The sequence below is a fragment of the Loxodonta africana genome, chromosome 24, assembly GCF_030014295.1.
Source record: "Loxodonta africana isolate mLoxAfr1 chromosome 24, mLoxAfr1.hap2, whole genome shotgun sequence".
Classification (NCBI taxonomy): domain Eukaryota; kingdom Metazoa; phylum Chordata; class Mammalia; order Proboscidea; family Elephantidae; genus Loxodonta; species Loxodonta africana.
The window spans coordinates 17,416,162-17,436,871 of record NC_087365.1 but is presented as its reverse complement, the minus strand read 5'-3'; the positions used below and the strand labels follow the sequence as shown (position 1 = coordinate 17,436,871).

The 20,710-nt window shown below is 40.1% G+C and overlaps 1 long non-coding RNA gene across 10 annotated transcripts in view; it reads left to right on the top strand.

The window, feature by feature from the left end:
* The window catches only part of LOC111751110 (uncharacterized), a 187,722-nt gene that overhangs the window by 110,983 nt on the left and 56,029 nt on the right, over positions 1 to 20,710 (top strand). For 5 of the 10 annotated variants that reach the window (XR_010319211.1, XR_010319212.1, XR_010319215.1 and 2 more), the window contains 2 exons: positions 12,755 to 12,920; positions 15,224 to 16,395. The exons of 1 other annotated variant lie outside the window; for it this stretch is intronic. This is a non-coding gene — a long non-coding RNA (uncharacterized LOC111751110). Of the gene's footprint in view, positions 1 to 817; positions 8,484 to 12,754; positions 12,921 to 15,223; positions 16,396 to 20,710 lie in introns of those variants that run through there. 4 more of the 10 variants (XR_002786163.2, XR_010319210.1, XR_010319214.1 and 1 more) reach the window with 4 other exon arrangements.

The window sequence follows — 20,710 nt, the reverse complement described above, 5'->3', positions numbered from 1 at the left end:
ATACTGCCCTGATGCACCAAGAAGAATCTCAAGATCAACATGCTTAAAGCTCTACTCTTCATCTTTTTCCTCCAATTGGTCCCTACTCCTGCTACTCCTACTACTCCTACAGCCTGTATTCTTAATTCTTTGTACCACTCATGTTCCAAGCTAGATGCCTCCCCTAGTCAAACATCAAGGGTGTCACCAAACCCCAGATATAATCTCTTTGACTTTTTTTGAACCCATCTCCCGATTTCCATCTCTGCCATCCCTGGTTCAGGTTAGTAACATTATAACCTGGACCACTTTAATAGCCAAATTCCTGTTGTTTAACTTGTCTTGATACCTTAAATTATACATTTCTAACAACCTCCAGAGTGGCCTATAATAATTAAATATTACCGTGCTATCATCTGCTTAAAACATACTAAAGACTGTTTCTTTTGAGACAAAACACTAGAACTTTAAAATGATGTCTCTTCTCCCCATGGCCTGATTTTAATCAGCTTTTACCATTGTATCCCTCACCACTCTCTGGTTTATCATTTATGATCTAACAATAGTCATCACACAGAAAATATTACTTGCCTCCCTGCCTTGGTTTTTGCTGTCAGTTCTACCAGCTGTACTCTGTCACTCTTTCTCTGAGTAGTTTCTACTCAGCTTTTACCAGGTTATAAATGATTTAGCTTGGGTGTGTCCTCCTCCAGGAAGACTTAGATGGGTCAAGCGTATCTCTTTGTGTTTGTATCACTCTGTAAATAGGGTCAACATTGTATTAAGCTCATTGTACTGCTAATATTGTTTTCTATGCTTGTCTTCTCTGGACTGTGAGATCCTTAGGGGCAAGAACTGTATCAATACAATTGAGATATTTCAACAAAGGGATGCAGCACTGGGGATCCTCACTAATCTGTGCCAAGAAATTTGGAAGACAGCTACCTGGCCAACTGACTGGAAGATATCCATATTTATGCCCATTCCAAAGAGAGCTGATCCAACAGAATATGGAAATTAATGATGGCAATGGGTTTGGTTTTTTTTGTTTATCATTAATATTACATGCAAGTAAAATTTTGCTGAAGATAATTCAAATATGGTTGCAGCAGTACATCAACAGAGAGCCACCAGAAGTTCAAGCCAGGTTTAGAAGAGGACGTCAAACCAGGGATATCAGTGCTGATGTCAGATGGTCTTGGCTGAAAGCAAAGAATACCATAAAGATGTTTAAAAAAAAAAATGCAAAGGCATTTGACTGTGTGAATCATAACAAATTATGGATACAATTGTGAAGAATGGGAATTCCGGAATGCTTAATTGTGTTCACGTGGAACCTGTACTTAGACCAATGCAGTGGTTCGAACAGAGCAAAGGATACTGCATGGTTTAAAATCAAGAAAGATGTGTGTCAGGGTTGCATCCTTTCATCATACTTATTCAATCTGTATGCTGAGCAGACGGTCTGAGAAGCTGGATTATATGAAGAAGAATGTGGCATCAGGATTGGTGGAAGACTCATTAACAGCCTGCAATATGCAGATGACACAACCTTGCTTGCTGAAAGCAAAGAGAACTCGAAGTACTGACTAATGAAGATCAAAGACTACAGCCTTCAGTGTGGATTACACCTCAACATAAAGAAAACAAAAATCCTCACAACTGGACCAAAAAGCAACATCATGATAAATGGAAAAAAGATTGAAGTTGCCAAGGATTTCATTTTACTTGTATCCACAATCAATGCCCATGGATGCAGCAGTCAAAAAATCAAAAAATGCATTGCGTTGGGCAAATCTGCTGCAAAAGACCTCTTCATAGTGTTAAAAATAAAGATGTCATTTTGAGGACTAAGGTGCGCCTGACCCAAGCCATGATATTTTCAAAGGCATCATATACATGGGAAAGCAATAAGGAAGACCTAGAAGAACTGATGCCTTTGAATTATGATGTTGGTGAAGAATACTGAATATACTGTGGACTGCTAGAAGAACAAACAAGCCTGTCTTGGAAGGAATACAACCAGAATGCTCATTGAAAGCAAGGATAGTGAGACTTCATCTAATGTACTTTGGACATGCTATCAGGAGGGACCATTCCTGGAGAAGGACATCATACTTGGTAAAGTAGAGGATCAGCAAAAAAGAGGAAGGCCCTTGATGAAATGGATTGACACAGTGGCTGTAACAATAGGATCAAATATAATGATTGTGAGGACGACGCACAGGTACACAGTGTTTTGTTCTGTTGTACACAGGGTTTCTATAAGTTGGAACTGACTGGATGGCACCTAACAACAGCAACAACTGCTAACGTTGTTTTCTATGTTTGTTCCCTGGACTGTGAGATCCTTAGGGGCAAAAACTATCTTATTCATCTTCGAGCACCCAGCACCTAGTGCAATAACTGTAGTCAATGGAGGCTTAAAAAAAATTTGATGAATGAATAAATTACTTGCTCTAGTGGTTGCCTTCTGTAAGAGGCAAGAAGACATTTTTTCTTTAATCTATTTTCTAGGATAAAACCATGTTCATTGTCAATTTGGTTGTTTTGGGGAGCTCTTAGTCACTGATGGCTTTTTAGTAGGCACTCTGAGTTTTGCTATTAGACAATTAACCTTGTGGGATGTAAGATTAACTTGAGTGGGGAAAGACTAGACTTGAGATATCAATGAGAGATGATAAGGTTTTTAAGTAATACTGAGGTCATGGAATTGGAAAAATAAAATAGAATTAGAATATAAAAGATAAACTTTACTTTCTGTATTATTTATATCTTTTGCTCATTTTCCTACATATGCTTGCTTTATTGCTACGTAAGCATTCTTAGTATGTTAAGCACACACTTCCTTTTTCTCAGGTTTGTAAATAATTTCCTAAATTACTTGCCTTTTAGTTTTACTTGTGATTTTTCTAAGTATACATTCTGTTTTGTATGTATGAGGCAATCCCAGACCAGCCATCCCCCAGTGGAGCCCTTTGTGTTTGCTACCCATTTTGCTGAGACCTCAGGATGAATTCCTTAATGTTGCATCGTCTAGATTAAGGGATTTGTTTTACTGGAAAAAAGAAATTTATGAAATCAGGGTTGCCAAGAGAGGAGAAGGCCCAGAACCATTTTTCTTTTATTGTTCCCAGAGAAAGGAAAGGTGTGCCAGGGCCAGGGCACTCTGCTAGACACACAGCATGTGTCTGTGGGCCAGTGGAGGGATCCTACCCTCTTTTCTTATAGGCCAAGCATGAAAATAAACTTTGCAGTGAAGGACACATAGAGGGTTTGGGCTGCAGACATTGTTGATAAAGGTGGTTGTTTTTAGTTGCTGCTGAGTTAGCTCCAACTCATGGTGACCCTATGTACAACAGAAGGAAACATTACTCAGTCGTGCACCATCTTCATCGTCATTTGCATGTTTGAGTTCATTGCTGTAATCATTTTGTAGTGCCTTCCAACACAGGGGACTCATGTTCCAGCACTTCATAGGTCAATATTCTGTACCGATCCATAGGGTTTTCACTGGCTAATTTTCAGAAGTAAATCATCAGTCCTTTCTTCTTACCTTGTCTTAGTCTGGAAGCTCAGTGAAACCTGTCTACCATGGGTGACACTGCTGGTATTTGAAATACCAGTGGCATAGCTTCCAGCATCAAAGTAACATACGAGACACCACAGTATGACAAAATGACAAATGGGTACTGGATTGTTAAAAAAAAAAAAAAATCCTGCTGCCGTCAAGTCAATTTTGACTCATAGTGACCCTATAGGACAGAGTGGAACTGCCCCATAGGGTTTCCAAGGGCTGGCTGGTGGATTTGAATGGTCAGCCTTTTGGTTAAAAGCCAAGCTCTTAACCACCGCACCACCATAGATTCCTTAATTGGAAAATGGGAATGATAATTAAAGAACCTTCAACATATGATTATTGAGAGGATTTAACAGTTATTGCAAGTAATCAATACAGTAAAATACTGAAGGAGTGCCTGGCATATTATAAGCACTCAACGTATGTTAGTTACTATTATTAAGAGAACCATGCTTTTTTTTTTTTCTTGAATATTTCAAAGGTCATATACAACTTAAAAGCTATAAAAACCAATAAAATGATTTTTTTCTGGAATGCCCTTTCCAGGTTTTATTCTATCTCCTTTGCATAATTCCAGTGAAATTATTGCAAAATGACCTTGCTTGTCTTCCTTGCAACTAGATATTTGCCGAGGCTGCATTTCCCTCAAGCTAAAGTGCCAGTAAAGAGCTGTTCGACTTTACTTTCTCCCCTCCCTGCCGTGCTGTGGGAGTTATGTTACCAACTATAAGGTTTTCATAAAATTGCTCGTTGTCATTCCTGAGACACCTACGCCAGTGATTAACCTAACGTGAGCATTGCATTGCCAAATACCCTGATGAGATGTGTACAAAACTTATAAAATAATTCCTTGCCTCTTCTCCAACCAGTGCTCCCATTAGGCAAAGAAGAGGCTAGAAGTTGCTGAGGAGTGGGTGGTACAGGAGGGCTTGGAATCTGCTCTGCTGTTTTAAAGAATTTATTATCCTCTTCTCAGGTTTGAATTTCAAAGTGTGGCCATCCAACCATGTGGCACTATAGCAGACAGCTGCCCTAAGGCTGGTAGGGTGACAGTGGGTAGTGACTCATTACAGATCTCTAGGATGCAGGTCAGTGAGAATGGCTTGCCTTAGGACTCTGAGAAGGAGCAAACCCCAGAGTCCTGCTCTAGCTGTCATTTGGTGGCAAACATACAAGACATTAAATTAAAACAGACCTGGTATTAGGGTGACCAATTGACCTGATTTGCCCGGGAGTATCCTGGTTTTAGCACTGAAAGTCTGACTTCCTGAGAAACACCTTATTCCTGGGCAAACTGGGACATTTGGTCAACTTACCTGGCATTAATCTACAGCTCTGCCACTTAAAACCAGTTATATAAAACTTGGACAGATTACGTAGCCTTCAAAAGCCTGTTTTCTTTTTTACGATGTGGAAATAATAATATCGTCCCAGCAGTACTGCCAGAATCAAATGCAATATTGTCCACGAAAATGCTTTGCATCTTATAAGGTACTATACCAATGTAAACATATGCAGTTATTGTTTCATCAGGCCACAAGAGGCTATCTGGAGAGTTATAGAATGGAGGTGTTATACAAGTTTAAAGCCCCTACCCTGAAGACTTTGCCAGAGCAACAGTGAGCCTGACTTCGAAAACAATTCTCTCAGAATGTGCAGAAAGATTTGAAGGAGCTTTGTCTGTGGGGAAAGGTAGCATGGAGAAAAGTGGGGAGTCACTGTGATCCATAGCTTGGAATCTTGACAACTCTTATTTCTGCTCTGGGGCATACATGCCCGCCTAAACCTTTCATGTGGCCTGGACTAGGATGAATTTTTAATTGGAGCCTGCTATGGATTACACCTCAACATAAAGAAAACAAAAATCCTTACACTGGACCAATAAGGAACATGCTAAACAGAGAAAATATTGAAGTTGTCAAAGATTTCATTTTACTTGGATCCACAGTCAACGCCCATGAAAGCAGCAGTCAACAAATCACTGACCCCCAATGTGCAGTTTACTTATTTAATTTTTCCTTTTTCTTCCTTTTCTTTCTCCCTCTCACCTAGCCCTGTATGCCACCTTCCCCCTTGCAGCCAGACCTTGTCATGCCTCCATGGCTGTAGAGAGCCACCAGTTCACAGGCCCACCATTGCCCCAGGTCTGCCCCATCCTTACCCACGGCTCCTACCATACAGTCATTTTTTTTGTCCTTTTTTTGTTTTCTTTCTTCCTCCCTCCTAGCCCAGCACATCACCTCCCTTCCCTTCCCACTGCCCCCTGGGCCCACCCTACCCACACTGGCCAGTTTCAACCACACTGCAATTTTTTTTTTTTAATTTTCTTTCTGTCTTATTCTTTTCCTATTATTTTTTTTTCTTCTGTTTCTTTTTCCCTCCCACCTAGCCCCATACACCACTTTTCTCCACTTCCCACCAGCCCTTGCTGTGTCACCATTTCTTTTCATTTCTTTCTTCTTCCCACCTAGCCCCATAGGACACCTCGCCCCCTTTTCCCTTCAGCCCCCAGTGTGCCACCATGGATAGAATGCCACTAGAGCACTGGCCTGCTGCTATCCTGGGTCCACCCCGCTGGCCTCCTCTGAAACACTACTTATTTTATTATTTTTTCTTTTGTTTTCTTCCTTTTCTTTCTACCTCCCACCTAGCCCTGTATGCCACCTTCCCCTCCTTCCTGCCAGCCTTCAGATCTGTCCCATCCCTACCCTCCAACTACACTTTTTAATCTCTCTTTTCTTCCCCCCTCACCTAGCCACATACACCACCACCTCATTCCCACTGGCCCTGCCATGCCACTGCAGCTGCAGTGTCCCTGACGCTCAGGCCCACTGCTGGAATGGACCTGTGCAGCCCTTCTCTCTCTCCATTCAACCAGCTGCTGAACAGGGGGATGTGAACCCAGACCACTCCCTGTATAACACCCCTACCTATCTGGCAAGGGGCTGTGAAAGGTCCCATACCATTGGACCAAAATCAGGGGCAGACAGTGCCCACCCAGCCATCCCTCAGCCACCTAACCAAACCAGTGTTCTGCAAAGCAGGCTTGCCATACCTGCTGCTGGTCTGTCCACCCAGACAAGGTGGTGAGAGCTATTGTGCCCACAGACAAACAAGCAACAAATCACACCTGGCCTACTCACCCTGACATATCAAAATAAAAAAAAAAAGCAGGATGAAACAAAGAAACATACAATCAATAAGCAAAGAAAATAGTATCTTAATGTCCCAGATACAGAAGAGCATATAAAAGCTTATTTAAAAAAAGGATAAGAAGGCTTCAGCACATGACCAAAATAAAGAATCAGATGACCTTCCAGTAGAAGAAAAGGCAATGGAACTACCTGAACTGGAATTCAAAAGGCTAATATTTAGGGCTGTCCAAGAGCTTAGAAAAGAGATCAAAGAAAACACAGGAAAAAAATAGAAAAAGTCATGGAAAACACAGACAAAACCAACAAAATCATAGCCAAAATCAAGGAAACCATAGACAAAGAAATAGAACAATTCAGGAAAATAATATAATAACAAAACATTAAAACAGCAACTAGAAATCCAAATGATAAACAACAAAATTTCAGAAATGGACAGCTTGATAGAAGGTTTTAGGAGCAAATTGGAAACAATTGAAGACAGAATCAGTGAGACTGAAGACAAATCCATCAAGGACAATTTATTTGAGGAAAAATCAGAAAATAATGTAGAAAAAAAAAAAAAAAAAAAAACCTAAGAATTATGTAGGATACAATCAAGAGCAAAAATTTGCATGTGATCAGAGCTCCAGACCATGGGGAGAAAATGGGAAACAGAGAGAAAATTGTTTGATTTCTTGGCAGAAAACTTCCCAAATATCATAAAAGATGAAAAACTGACCATCTAAGAAGCTCAATGAACTCCATATAGGATAGACCCAAAGTTATGCAAACCCATTGCTATTGAGTCAATTCTGACTCATAACAACCCTATAGGCCAAAGTAGTACTGCCCCCATTGGGTTTCTAAGGAGCAGCTGGTGCATTCGAACTGCTGATCTTTTTGGTTAGTAGCCGAGCTCTTAACCACTATGCCACACAGACATACCATAATCACACTTGTCAAAACCAAAGACAAAGAAAAAACTCTGACAGCAGCTCGAGACAAATGAAAAGTCACTTACAAAGGGGAAACAATAAGACTAAACTCTGATTACTTGACAGGAACTCTGCAGCAAGAAGGCACTAGGGTGACTATATGAAAGCTTGAATGAAAAAAAACTGCCAAGCAAGAATAACATATTTATTAAAACTCCCTCTCAAATATAATGGCAAAATTAGAACTTTTTCAGATAAACAGAAATTAATGGAATTTGTAAAAAAACAAAGCAAAGTTACAGGAGATATTAAAGGGAATCCTTTAGTTAGAGAACCAACATTAGACACCAACCAGAGTCTGGGATACAGGACAGCATCAGCCAGATTCCAACCTAGGTAAAGAACTCTCAATAATAAAACACAGCTAAAAGACTTAGAAGAAGGGAAATATCAGTCTGTAAATGATGATAATGTCAAAAAATAAAAGGAGGAATAAATGGTGTAGGTATAGAACTTACAAATGGAGAAGTCAAGGTAGTATCTAGTAATAAAAGACTGGTTGAAACTTAGGAAAATAACGGTAACTTTCAAGGTAACCACAAAGAAAGTTAACAAACCTACACATCAGAATTAAAAAGAAGAAAAACACAAAGACTCAGTAAACACAAAACCTGTCATAATGGAAGAAAAGAAAATCCACAAACAAAAGGAACTCAGCACAGGAAAGTAAGAGAAACAAAGAAAGCATCATCACCAGGATTTCTGAATGGCTTAAATGCACCCATAAAGATACAGGAGCACAGAATGGACTTAAAAAAAAAAAAAAAAGAAGACCTATCAATATGCTGTCTACAAGAGACATACCTGAAACACAAAGACATAAATACATTAAAAATCTAGGCTGGAAAAATGTATCAAGCAAACATTAATCAGAAAAGGACAGAAGTGGCAATACTAATGTCAGATAAAACAGGCAAAATCAACCATAAAAACAAGAAAAAGTATTATAATGATTAAAGGGCCAATCCACTAAGAAGACATAACCTTAAGCAATATCTTTGCATCCAACAACAGGACTCCAAAATGCATAAAACAAATTCTAACAGCACTGACAAGAGAAATAGACAATTTCATAATAATAGTAGGCGATTTCAACACACCAGTCTCAGTAACAGACAGAACATCTAGAAAAAAACACAATGAAGATTCAGAAGATTGAAAGGCCAAAGTCAACCAGCATGACCTCATAGACACCTATGGAATGCTCTACCCAACAGCAGCAAAGAATACATTCTTTTCCAACCCACATGGATCATTCTCCAGGAAAGACCACATTTTAGGCCACAAAGCAACCCTTGATAAAATCCAAAACATCGAAACAATACAAAGCACTCTCTCTGATCACAATACCAAAAAATAGAAATCAGTAACAGGAAGATCAAGGAAAAAATATCAAATAAGTGGAAACTGAGTAATAGCTTGCTTAAAAATAACTAGGCAATGGAAGAAATCAAGGGCTGAAAAAAAAATCCTAGAATCAAATAGGAATGAAAACACATAGACCAAAACTTTTGAGACACAGCAAAGGCAATGCTCAGAGGTCAATTTATAGAAATAAACACAAACATCAAAAAAGAAGAATGGATCAAAATCAAAACCTTAGCCCTACAAATAACAGAGAACAGCAAAAGAAGCCCAAAGCCATTAGAGGAAAGGAAACATTAAAGGCTAGAGCAGACATAATTGAAATAGAGGACAGAAGAACAGTAGAAAGAATCAAGATCAAAAGTTGATTCTTTGAAAAAATCAACAAAATTGACAAACCGTTGGACAAACTTACAAAAGAAAAACAATAGAGAAAGCAAATAACCCAAATAAGAAATGAAAGCTGTGTGTCAGGGAGGTATCCTTTCATCGTATTTATTCAATCTGTTTGCTGAGCAAATAATCCAAAAAGATGCTGGACTATGTGAAGAAGAATGGGACATCAGGATTGGAGGAAGACTCATTAACAACCCATGATATGCAGATGATACAACCTTGCTTGCTGAAAGTGAAAAGGACTTGAAGCACTTACTGATGATGATCAAAGACTACAGCTTTCAGTATGGATTATGCCTCAACATAAAGAAAACAAAAATCCTCACAACTGGACCAGTGAGCAACACCAAGATAAATGGAGAAAAGATCGAAGTTGTCAAGGATTTCATTTTACATGGATCCACAATCAACACCCATGAAAACAGCAGTCAAAAAATCAAAGAGCGTATTTCATTGGTAAAATCTGCTGCAAATGACCTCTTTAAAGGGTTTTTTAAAAAGGAAAGATGTCAACTTGAAGATGAAAGTGCACCTGACCAAGCTGTGGTGTTTTCAATTGCCTCATATGCATGCAAAAACTGGACAATGAATAAAAACCCGAAGAGGAATTGACACCTTTGAATTGTGTTGGTGAAGAATATTGAGTATACCATTGACTGCCAAAAGAATGAACAAACCTGTCTTGGAAGAAGTACAACCAGAATGCTCCTTAGAAGCAAGGGTGGTGAGACTACTCTCATATACTCTGGACATGTTAGCAGGAGGGATGAGTCCCTGGAGAAGGACATCATGTTTGGTAAAGCAGAGGGTCAGCGAAACAGAGGAAGACTCTTAAAGAGATGGATCAACATAGTGGCTGCAACAATGGTCTCAAGCATAAGGATTGTGAGGCTGGCTCAGGACTCGGCAGTGTTTCATTCTGTTGTACATAGGGTCCCTGTGAGTCAGAACTGACTTGATGGCACCTAACAACAACAAACAAAGATACTTCCTTTGATGTTTCAGCTTGAGAGGTCAGGGAAGGATCTAACAGTTTATTTGGTTGGTGTCTTAGTTATCTAGTGCTGCTATAACAGAAATAACATAAGCGAATGGCTTTAACAAGTACAAATTTATTGTCTAACAGTTTAGAAGGATAGAAGTCCAAATTCAGGGTGCCAGCTCTAGAGGAAGACTTTCTCTCTCTGTCGTTTCTGGTTGAAGGTCCTTGTTATCAATCTTCCCCTGGTCTAGGAGCAACTTAGTGCAGCAATCTTGGGTCCAAAGGTGCACCCTGCTGCCGGCACTGCTTTCTTAGATGTATGAAGTCCTCATATCTCTCTGCTTGCTTCTCTCTTTTATATCTCAAAAGAGGTTGACTTAAGACATAACCTAATCTTGTAGATTGAGTCCTGCCTCATTAACATAATTGCCACTAATCTCAATTTATTAACACCATAGAGGTAGAATTTTACCACACATAGGAAAATCACATCAGATGACAAAATGGTGGATGATCACACAATACTGGGAATCGTGGACTAGCCAAGTTTATACACATTTTGGGGGGCACAATTGAATCCACAACAGTTGAGTCATTGAAGCATGGATAACACAGTGGCCTACACTAAATTAAGTTGAAGTACTAAGCCTGCCTTGGTATACTCTAAAAGAAGGTATCCAAAGGCTTAGGGAAATTGGCATGCTAGAGAGGACTTATCAAGTTAGAACCAGGAACCCACCCACGGAGTGCCCAGAGGAAACACTTTTTTACCACAACGGTGAGAACCAAATTTGTGAAGGAAGCCCCAGCACCCTTGAAGACCGCTGTGAATCCTATTTTATGCAAGTCAGTTTTGAGAGTGGAAACTGCCCCAACTCATTTAAGACTTTTTTTTAACTACAATAGGGCTGATTGGACTCTGTGGTGATAGGTGCTAAGTGATGATGCTCAATCGACAAAGACGAGGTGAATGTGGTTACCGTAATGGACAGTGGAGTCAAAGCAATAATCAGAATAGTCTGACTCGTATGGACTTAAATGATGTTGGCTACTTAGTTGTGTTGCCCTAGGAGTGAAATAGATAGGAAACATACTAAATATTTACTTCGTCTGTACAGGCAGAAGGATTCTAGGTCAAGTGATCAGCAGTCAAATTCAAATCGCCACCATAGAGAATCATGGCCCCTCAATCAATTCCCAGACTTAAGTGAGTTTACAGACCCTAAATGAATAATTTCTTTCATAAGGATAAGCACAGAGCTGGTTCCTATGAAGCAGAGCTTAAAGATGTCCCAAATGTCTAACTTTTCCAAGCTTCAGTGCCACTCCTTCATCTCTAACATCAGCTACTCCTCCTAGCCTCAGCACTCTCCCTCCTGTCTTTGGGTTCCCTAATTTGCTACAGCATCTCACAGAACTCATGAACCATATAAAGGAAATGGCTCATGGAGTTGTGCAGGCTGGCAAGTCCCAAATTTGTGGGTCAGGCATAGAGTCCTCCTGGCCCTCAGTCTCTGCCCAAAGGCACTCAGCTTTCTCTCTCTGTGGGCTGGGAAGCCCACCATGCCGCCTCCTGCTGCCGGGTCTCTCCTTCCTTGATGATGGTGGGTTCCTCCTCTCTGTTCTGGAATTGTCTCTCTTTTAAGGCAAAAATGACCAATCCCCTCCTAGGCCTCAATTACTCCGTCACACAATCACCTGGGTGGAAGTTATAAGACCATGGCTAGAAAGGCCACACACAAAAGTAATTAATTGTACTGCAGACCCACAACTCCCTGAATAAAGGGGAGGCTGCGTTCCCTTGAGAAAGGACTCCAATACACTGGCAAAAACTTATACTCTTAATCTTTCTCCCAGCCTTCCCCAAGCGGGTCTACAGCCTTTTAAGAGAGTGACTGTTCATTGGCGAAAGGGAGATAATCAGGTTTTCAGGGATTACTTGATACTGGTTCTGAACTGACACTAATTCCAGGAGTCCCAAAATGTCACGGTGGCCCACCAGTCAGAGTGGGAGTATATGGAAGTCAGGTTATTAATGGAGTTTTAAGCCATGCCCTTCTCACAGTAAGTCCAGTGATTGGCCCTTGAACCAATCATGGGGGAACCCTAGTGATTTCCCCAGTCCTAGAATGTATAATTGGAGTAGATATATATTCAGCAACTCACAAAGCCCCCACATTGAAAAAGCCAAATGGAAGCCTTTAGAACTGCCCTTACCTAGGAGAATGGTGAATCAAAAGCAATACCACAGTCGTGGAGATATTGCAGAAATTACTGCCACCATTAAGCACTTGAAGGACAAAGGGGTGGTGATTCCCTACAGATCCCCATTCAACTCACCTACCTGCCCTGTGCAAGAAAACCAATGGAACTTGGAGAATGACAGTGGATTATTGGAAACTTAACCAGGTGGTGACTCCAATTGCAGCTTCTGTTCCAGATGTGGCTTCACTGCTTGAGCAAATAAATACATCATCTCCAGGTACCTGGTATGTAGCTGTTGATCTGACTAATGACTTTTTCTCCATACCTGTTTTGAAGACAACTAGAGGTGGTTTGCCTTCAGCTGGCAAGGTCGGAAATACACCTTCAGTGTCCTACCTCAGAGGTATATCAACTCTCCAGCCCTATGTCATAATTTAGTCCACAGGGACCTCGATTGACTTTCCCTTCCATGACGTCACACTGGTATGTTACACTGATAATATTATGTTGCTTTGGACCTAGGAAAGAAGAGTCAATAACTCTGGACTTATTGGTAAAACATTTGCATGCTAGAGGTGGGAAATTAATCCAACAAAAATTCAGTCGCCTTCCACCTCAGTGAAATATCTAGGGTCCAGTGGTGTGGGCATGTTGAGATATTCCTCCTAAAGTGAAGGAGAAGTTATTGCATCTGGCCCATCCCACAACTAAAAAGGAAGCACAACACCTAGTGGTCCTCTTTGGATTTTGCAGGCAACATATCCTTCATTTGGGCGTGCTATCTGGCCTATTGAGTCACTTGATAAAATGACTCAAAAACTACTAGTTTTGAATGGGGTCCAGAAAAAGAAAAGGTTCCAGAACAGGTTCAGGCTACCATGCAAGTGGCTCTGCCACTTGTACCATATAATCCAGCTGACCCAGTGGTGTCTGAAGTGTCAGTGGCAGATAGAGATGCTGTTTGAAGTTTTTGCAAGCCCCTATTTTTGAATCACAGGGCAAATTCTTAGGATTTTGGTGCAAAGCCCTGCCATCCCCTGTAGATAACTACTCTCCTTTTGTGAAACAGCTTTTGGCTTCTTACTGGCCCCTAGTGGAGACTGAATGCTTAACCATGGACCACCAAGTCACCATGTGGCCTGAGCTGCCCATCATGAACTGGGTGTTGTCTGATCCACAGAGTCATAAAATTGAATGTGCACAGTAGCACTCCATCATTAAATGGAAGTGGTGTAAAGAAGATCAGGGCTGAGTAGGACCTCAAGGCACAGTAATTTGCTTGAGGAAGTGGGCCAAATGCCCATGGTCTCCACTCCTGTCATATTACCTTCCATCTCCCAGTCTGGCCTCACGGAAAGTTTCTTATGATCGATGGACTGAAGAAGAGAAAACTTGTGCCTGGTTGTAGATGGTTCTGCACAATATGCAGGCACCACTCAAAAGTAGACAGCAGCCACACCACAGTCCATTTCTGGGACTACCCTGAAAGACAGTGGTAAAGGGAAATCTTCACAATAGGCAGAATGTTGAGCAGTGCACCTGGTTGTTCACTATGATTCGAAGGAGAAATGACCAGATGTGCAATTGTATACTGATTCATGGGCTGTAGCCAATGGTTTGGCTGGATTGTAGGGGACTTTGAAGGAACATGATTGGGAAATTGGAGTCAAGGAGGTATGGCGAAGAGGTATGTGATAGACCTCTCTGAATGGGCAACATAAGTGAAGATATTTGTGTCCCATGTGAATGCTTACCAAAGGGTGACCCCAGCAGCGGAGGATTTTATCTATCAAGTGTACAGGATGACACATTCTGTGGGAACCAGTCATCCTCTTTCCCCAGCCACTCCCGTCATTGCCCAATGGACTTATGAACAAAGCTGTCATGGAGGCAGGGATGAGGTTATGCATGGGCTCAGTAACATTGACTTCCACTCACAAAGCTGACTTGGCTACAGCTGCTGCTGAGTGCCCAATCTTCCAGGATCAGCGACCAACACTGAGTCCCCTATATGGCACCATTCCTCAAGTTGATCAGAGAGCAACCTGGTGGTGTGTTGATTACCTTGGATCATTTGCATAATGGAAAGGGCAGCATTTTGTTCTTACTGGAATAGACACTCTGGATACAGATTTGCCTTCCATGCATGCAATGCTTTTGCCAAAACTATCAACCGTGAACTTACAGAATGCTTTATCCACCATCAGAGCATAGTACACAGCATCACCTTAGATCAAGGGACTAACATCACAGCAAATGAAGTGTGGCAATAGGCTCATGCTCAGGGAATTCACTGGTTCCCCATCATCCTGAAGCAGCTGGCTTGATAGAGCAATGGAATGGCCTTCTAAAGACACAATAATGGTACCAGTTATGTGGCAATACCTTGCAGGGTTGGGGCAGTGTTCTGCAGGAGGCTGTATATGCTCTAGACCAGTGTCCAATATTTGGTGCTGTTTCTCCCATAGCCAGGATTCATGAGTCTAGGAATCAAGGGGTGGAAGTGGGAGTGACGCTACTCGCTATACTCCTAGTGACTCACTCTCAAGATTTTTGCTTCCTGTTCCCATGACCCTATGCTCTGCAGGTCTGGAGGCCTTTGTTCCAAAGGGAAGAATACTTCCACCTGTAGACACATCCCTGATTCCACTGAACTGGAAGTTAAGTATGTCACTTGGCCACTCTGGGCTTCTTATGCCTCTGGATCAACAGACAAAGAAGGGAGTTACCATACTGGCTGGTGTGATCGATCCTAATTACTAAGAGGAAATCGGATTGATATTACATAATGAAGGTAAAGAATAGTATGTCTGGAATGCAGGAGATCCCTTAGGGTGTTTCTTAATACTACCATGCCCTGTGATAATAGAAAATGAAAAACTACAGCAACCCAATTCTGACATGTCTACTAATGGTCCAGACCCTTCAGTAATGAAGGTTTGGGTTACCCCACCAGGCAAAGAACTACGAACAGCTGAAGTGCTTGCTAAGGGCAAACAGAATATGGAATGGGTGGTGGAAGGAAGTAGTTCTAAATACAAGTTATGGCCATGTGACCAATTGCAGAAATGATGACCATAATTGTTATGAGTATTTCTGCCTTGTATTTTTGCACCAAATATTTTTGTTTTCTTCACTTGTAAAATATAACATGTAAACAGGGCTAGTGCATATTTGGTTGTATGTGTGTTTGTTGTATCCTGCTAGGCACAAGTATGACTTTATAATTGTCTTTGTTCAAACATTATGTATGGTTTGAGGAGATGTGTACAGATGCCACAATGACAACGGGTGGACCGTGATTGTTTAGATGTGTGTATCAACTTGGCTGGCCATGATTCTCAGTGGTTTGGCAGTTGTGATATAGTTTAGCAGTCATATAATGATGTAATCACCTCCATGATGAGATCCGATATAATTATCTCCATGGTGAGATCCACAATGAGTAGCCAATCGTTGAAAGGGAATTTCCGTGGGGGTGTGGTCTGCATCCAATATATATGTGGAGTTTCTGCAAAGCTTGCTGGGTTTTGCTGTGTTCTGGATCCTGCATTTGGCTGGTTGGCATTTGATTTCTGGTTCTTGGAACTAAGGCCAGCAGCCTGCTGTTTTACCTGCTGATCTTGGACTCCTTGGCCTTTTTAGCCTGTGAGCCAGCAGCCTGCAGTGTGACCTGTGCATCTTGGGTTCGTCAGCTCCTGCAGCTACATGAGTCAGGAGAAGCCTCCAGCCTGATGCCTGACCTACGGACTTGGGATTTGCCAGCCTCTACAACTGCTTAAGCCATATATATATATGTTTCACCGGTTTTGCTTCTCTAGAGGACACATCCTAAGACAACCCTCAATGAGATGGATTTATACAGTAGCTGCAACAATGGGTTCAAATAAAGCAACCATTGTGAGGATGGTGCAGGACTGGACACTGTTTTTTTATGTTGCTGAGAATTGGAACTGACTCCATGGTGCTAACAACAATATTTATGTGAAAACGAAGGAGTTAGTTTCAGGGGTCTTCCAACTATCTTTGAGCTGTAAAGCCACATTACACTGATGCCTTGCAAGCATTACAACTGCAGGAAAGAGAGGTGGTCTTTTCGTCTCAACGCCTCCACAGCTTTTTATATTTATAATTTTACTTCATCACTTATTTCTTTCATTTAATTACTACATTATTATCTCTTTTACATAATTATTTGCTTTTGTTTCTTTGTCCCTAGAATATTAAGTCCCGTGAGGGACTCAGAATTCCTGTCTGGTTCATTATTATTTCTCACACCTAGCATGTCCGGCCAATATGTGTTAAATGAACGAGTGGGCTAGACTTCATGGTTACCTTCTGTCTATCAGAAGTCATACCACTTTTATATTTGTTGAATGCATACATAAGTGATTGAATAAAGTAAATGACCTGAGTATGAATGATTCTGTATAGCATAAACCCAAATTTTATGTCAGCAACATTTTAATCTCTTTCAAAATCAATGTTTATTTTGAGCTGATAAGGAGAGAAAGAGATCTGACTCACACATGTGCTCAGATACCTTATTAGAAGTATGCTGCAGATTCTTAGATATGACGCGGGTGGGTTATAGTTCAAACAGGAGATCTGCTTATTGGAAGTTTGAAGTCATCTGAAATACTAAATGAACATTGACTTCAACTAATAGATAGTACTTATCCCCAAACTCTTCTTTTTCTTCATATCACAGACGTTAATATAACCTAAAGTAAAAGACGGTGATTAATTCAGAGTCTGAATGTGATGGATTCTAGCTCTTCACTCTAGTAAATTGCCTAAGACAATTCTCATCTCCTTGCATCATCCCTTCCCTATATCCCAATTCAGCTATCAGATATTGACCAGCCTTAAAACAGGTGGAGCAAGAGGCAAGGCACCAGCAGGGTAAGGAAGAGAAGGGAGGACCTGTATACCTCTCAAATTAGGTCCACTCCTTCTCTTATATGAGCAACAGATGTTATCTGGTAAACTGAAACAGCTGATTATTGATTTAAAGATAATTTGTTTATTTTTATATTAAATGCAGCCCATAAATATCACTGTCTGAGGAGAACTGAGGAAAATAGTGTATGCTAAAATGCCAATCAGTTCATGTTTTTCTAACTTCATTCTTTAATCATAACCTGAAGCTTGATAAGAAATATGTTCAGAAAAGTTTACAAGCAATAAGCAATCCAAGCTTTGTCATATTTAAATGTGTCTTGAGTTATAGTTTCAAGTGGAAGTCAGGATCGACTTTGAGACCATACCAAGCCATGCATATTGGTGCCGGCTGAGTCTTGTCCTGAATGTCTGTGTTCTTTCAAGCTTGTCGTACTCATCCAACTCCACAGGGTTCAAACTCTCAGAGATGAAACTGGACGCACAGAGAATGGAGGTTGCATAAGGGCCCTGTACGCCCCACTCTGTATGTTTATACAGCTGTAATCATTATAAATAGATTACTTCATAATTTTCAACAAGTGAAATCACGTTATTTTGTTTTGTCTGCTTTGTCTCTTCTTCGTGCTGCCAAGTCTCCAGCATGTCATTTATTTTGGCTCATTTTTGTTAAAATGAGATTTCAAGAAGACCCCAGTTATAGCATCTGAGAGCCATTACCCGCTCCCACCACTCCCCTGTCCCCCGCCTCATCCTTTTCTGTTGGAGGTAAAAAAAAAAGATATATCGTAAAATAGTTAATGAATGGATATAAGGACAAGTATGTATTTAGTTCCTGAGGCGCATTTCTTTTTCTTTTTTGAGGTCACATATATGGGGGTACAATTTACAGGTAGTAAAACTCACCTTTTCTAGGCATATAGTTCTTGGAGTTTTTACAAATGTATAGTCATATGATCATCACCACACTCAGTATACAGAATACGTCCATTACCCCAAAGAGTTCTGTACCTCTAGCCCCAGGCCCTAGTAGTGATTTACCTGTTTTCATCCTACCCAGAACCCAGTGCAATTGAGTCGATTCCGACTCATAGCGACCCTATAGGACAGAGCAGAACTGCCCCACAGAGTTCCCAAGGAGCGCCTAGTGGATTCAAACTGCCGGCCCCTTGGTTAGCAGCAGTAGTACTTAATAACCACTACGCCACCAGGGTTTCCTTTCATCCTACAGTTTTCCTTTTCCAGAATATTTTATAAATGGAATCATACAGTCTGGCTCCTTTCACTTAGCATGAGCCTTTGGGGATTCATCCAGGTCATTGCACGATATCAGTAATCCATTCCTTCTTATTGCTCAGTAGTGTGCCATCGCGTAGGTGTATCACAGTTTTTTATCCATCTGTAAGTGAGAGGTGTTGGATCATTTCCAGTTTTGGTGTTATGGATAAAGTATGTGTAAACATTGTTATACAAGTCTTTGAGTGGGCATATGTTTTCGTTTCTATTGGAATTGACTGTTGGCTCATATGGCAAGTATATGTTTAGCTTTATAAGAAATATCAAACCATTTCCAAAGTGGTTGTACCCTTTTAGATTCCCACCACAATACCTAAGAGTTTTAGTTGTCTCTGTCTCCCCATTAGAATTTGAAGTTAGCATTGGCAGTTTTTTTGGCTGTTTTTAAGCCATTTTAATATGTGCGTAGTGGCCTCTCATTCTTATTTTAGTCTGTGTTTACCTAATAATGATGCTGAGCATTTTTTCATGTGTTTGTTGGCCATTTGTGTATATTCTTTGGAGAAATGTCAATTCAAATCCTTCACCCACTTTATAACTAGGTTATTTCTATTTTTATTGTTGAGTTGTAAGAGTTCTTTGTATATTCTAGATACTAGACCATTATCAGATATACAATTTACAAATCTTTTCTCCCACTGTGTGGGCTGTCTTTTCATTTTCTTGATAGTGTCCTTTGAAAATGAAAGTTTTTTAAATTTTGGTGAAGTCCAATTTATCTGTTTTCCTTTTGATGAATACAAGTGTTCTTAGGGAGAAAGTTTTCAGTCTTTCACCATTAAGTATGAAGTTAGTTGTGGATTTTTCATAGGTGCCCTTTATCAGGTTGAGGAAGTTCCCTTCTATTTCTAGTGTGTTGGGTGTTTTTATCAAGAAATATGATGGATTTTTGTCAAATGCTTTTTTATATCTGTTGAGATGATTGTGTAATTTCTGTCCTTTATTCTGCTAACATGGTATAATACATTGTTTGATTTTTGTATGTTGAAATAATCTTGCATTCCTGGAATAAATGCCACGTGGTCATAGTATATAATCCTTTTTATACGCTCCTGGATACAGTTTGCTAGGATCATGTTGTGAATTTTTGTGTCTATATTCAAAAGGGGGTATTTTTCTATACCTTTCTTTTTTTATGATATCTTTGTCTGGTTTTGATATCAGGGTAATACTGACCTCCCCAAAGGAATTGGAAAGTGTTCCCTCCTTTTCTATATTTTGGAAAAGTTTGTGAAGGGCTGGTGTTAATTCTTTGACCATTTGGTAGAACTTATGAATGAAGTCATCTGGTCTTGGGCTTTTTTTAATAGGAAATTTTTGTTATCACTAATACAGTCTCTTTAATTGTGTTATCACTAATACAATCTCTTTAATTGTTAAAGGTCTATTCATATCTTCTATTTCTCCTTGAGTCAGTTTTTGTAATTTGTATCTTTCTAGGACTTCTTAAATTATATCTAGTATATCTAATTTGTTTATTCATAGTATTCCCTTGTAATAATTTTTTGTTTCTGAGAGGTTAGTAATAATATCCTTTCTTTTATTCCTGCCTTTAGTAATTTGAGTTTTCTCTCTTTTATCCTTTCAAATCTTTAACTAGACTTGGCCAGTCAAGCTAAAGGTTGTCAATTTTGTTGATCTTTTCAAAGAACCATCTTTTGGTTTTATTGATTATCTCTATTGTTTTTATAATTTCTATTTCATTTATTGCCGCTCAAATCTTTATTATTTCCTCAGCTGTGCTTACTTTGGGTTTGTTTTGCTCTTCTTCTAGTTAGGGTATAAGTTTAGGTTATTGTTGGAGAGCTTCCATCTTTTTTAATGTAGGCATTTACCACTAGACATTTTCCTCTTAACACTGGATACCCGCATCCTG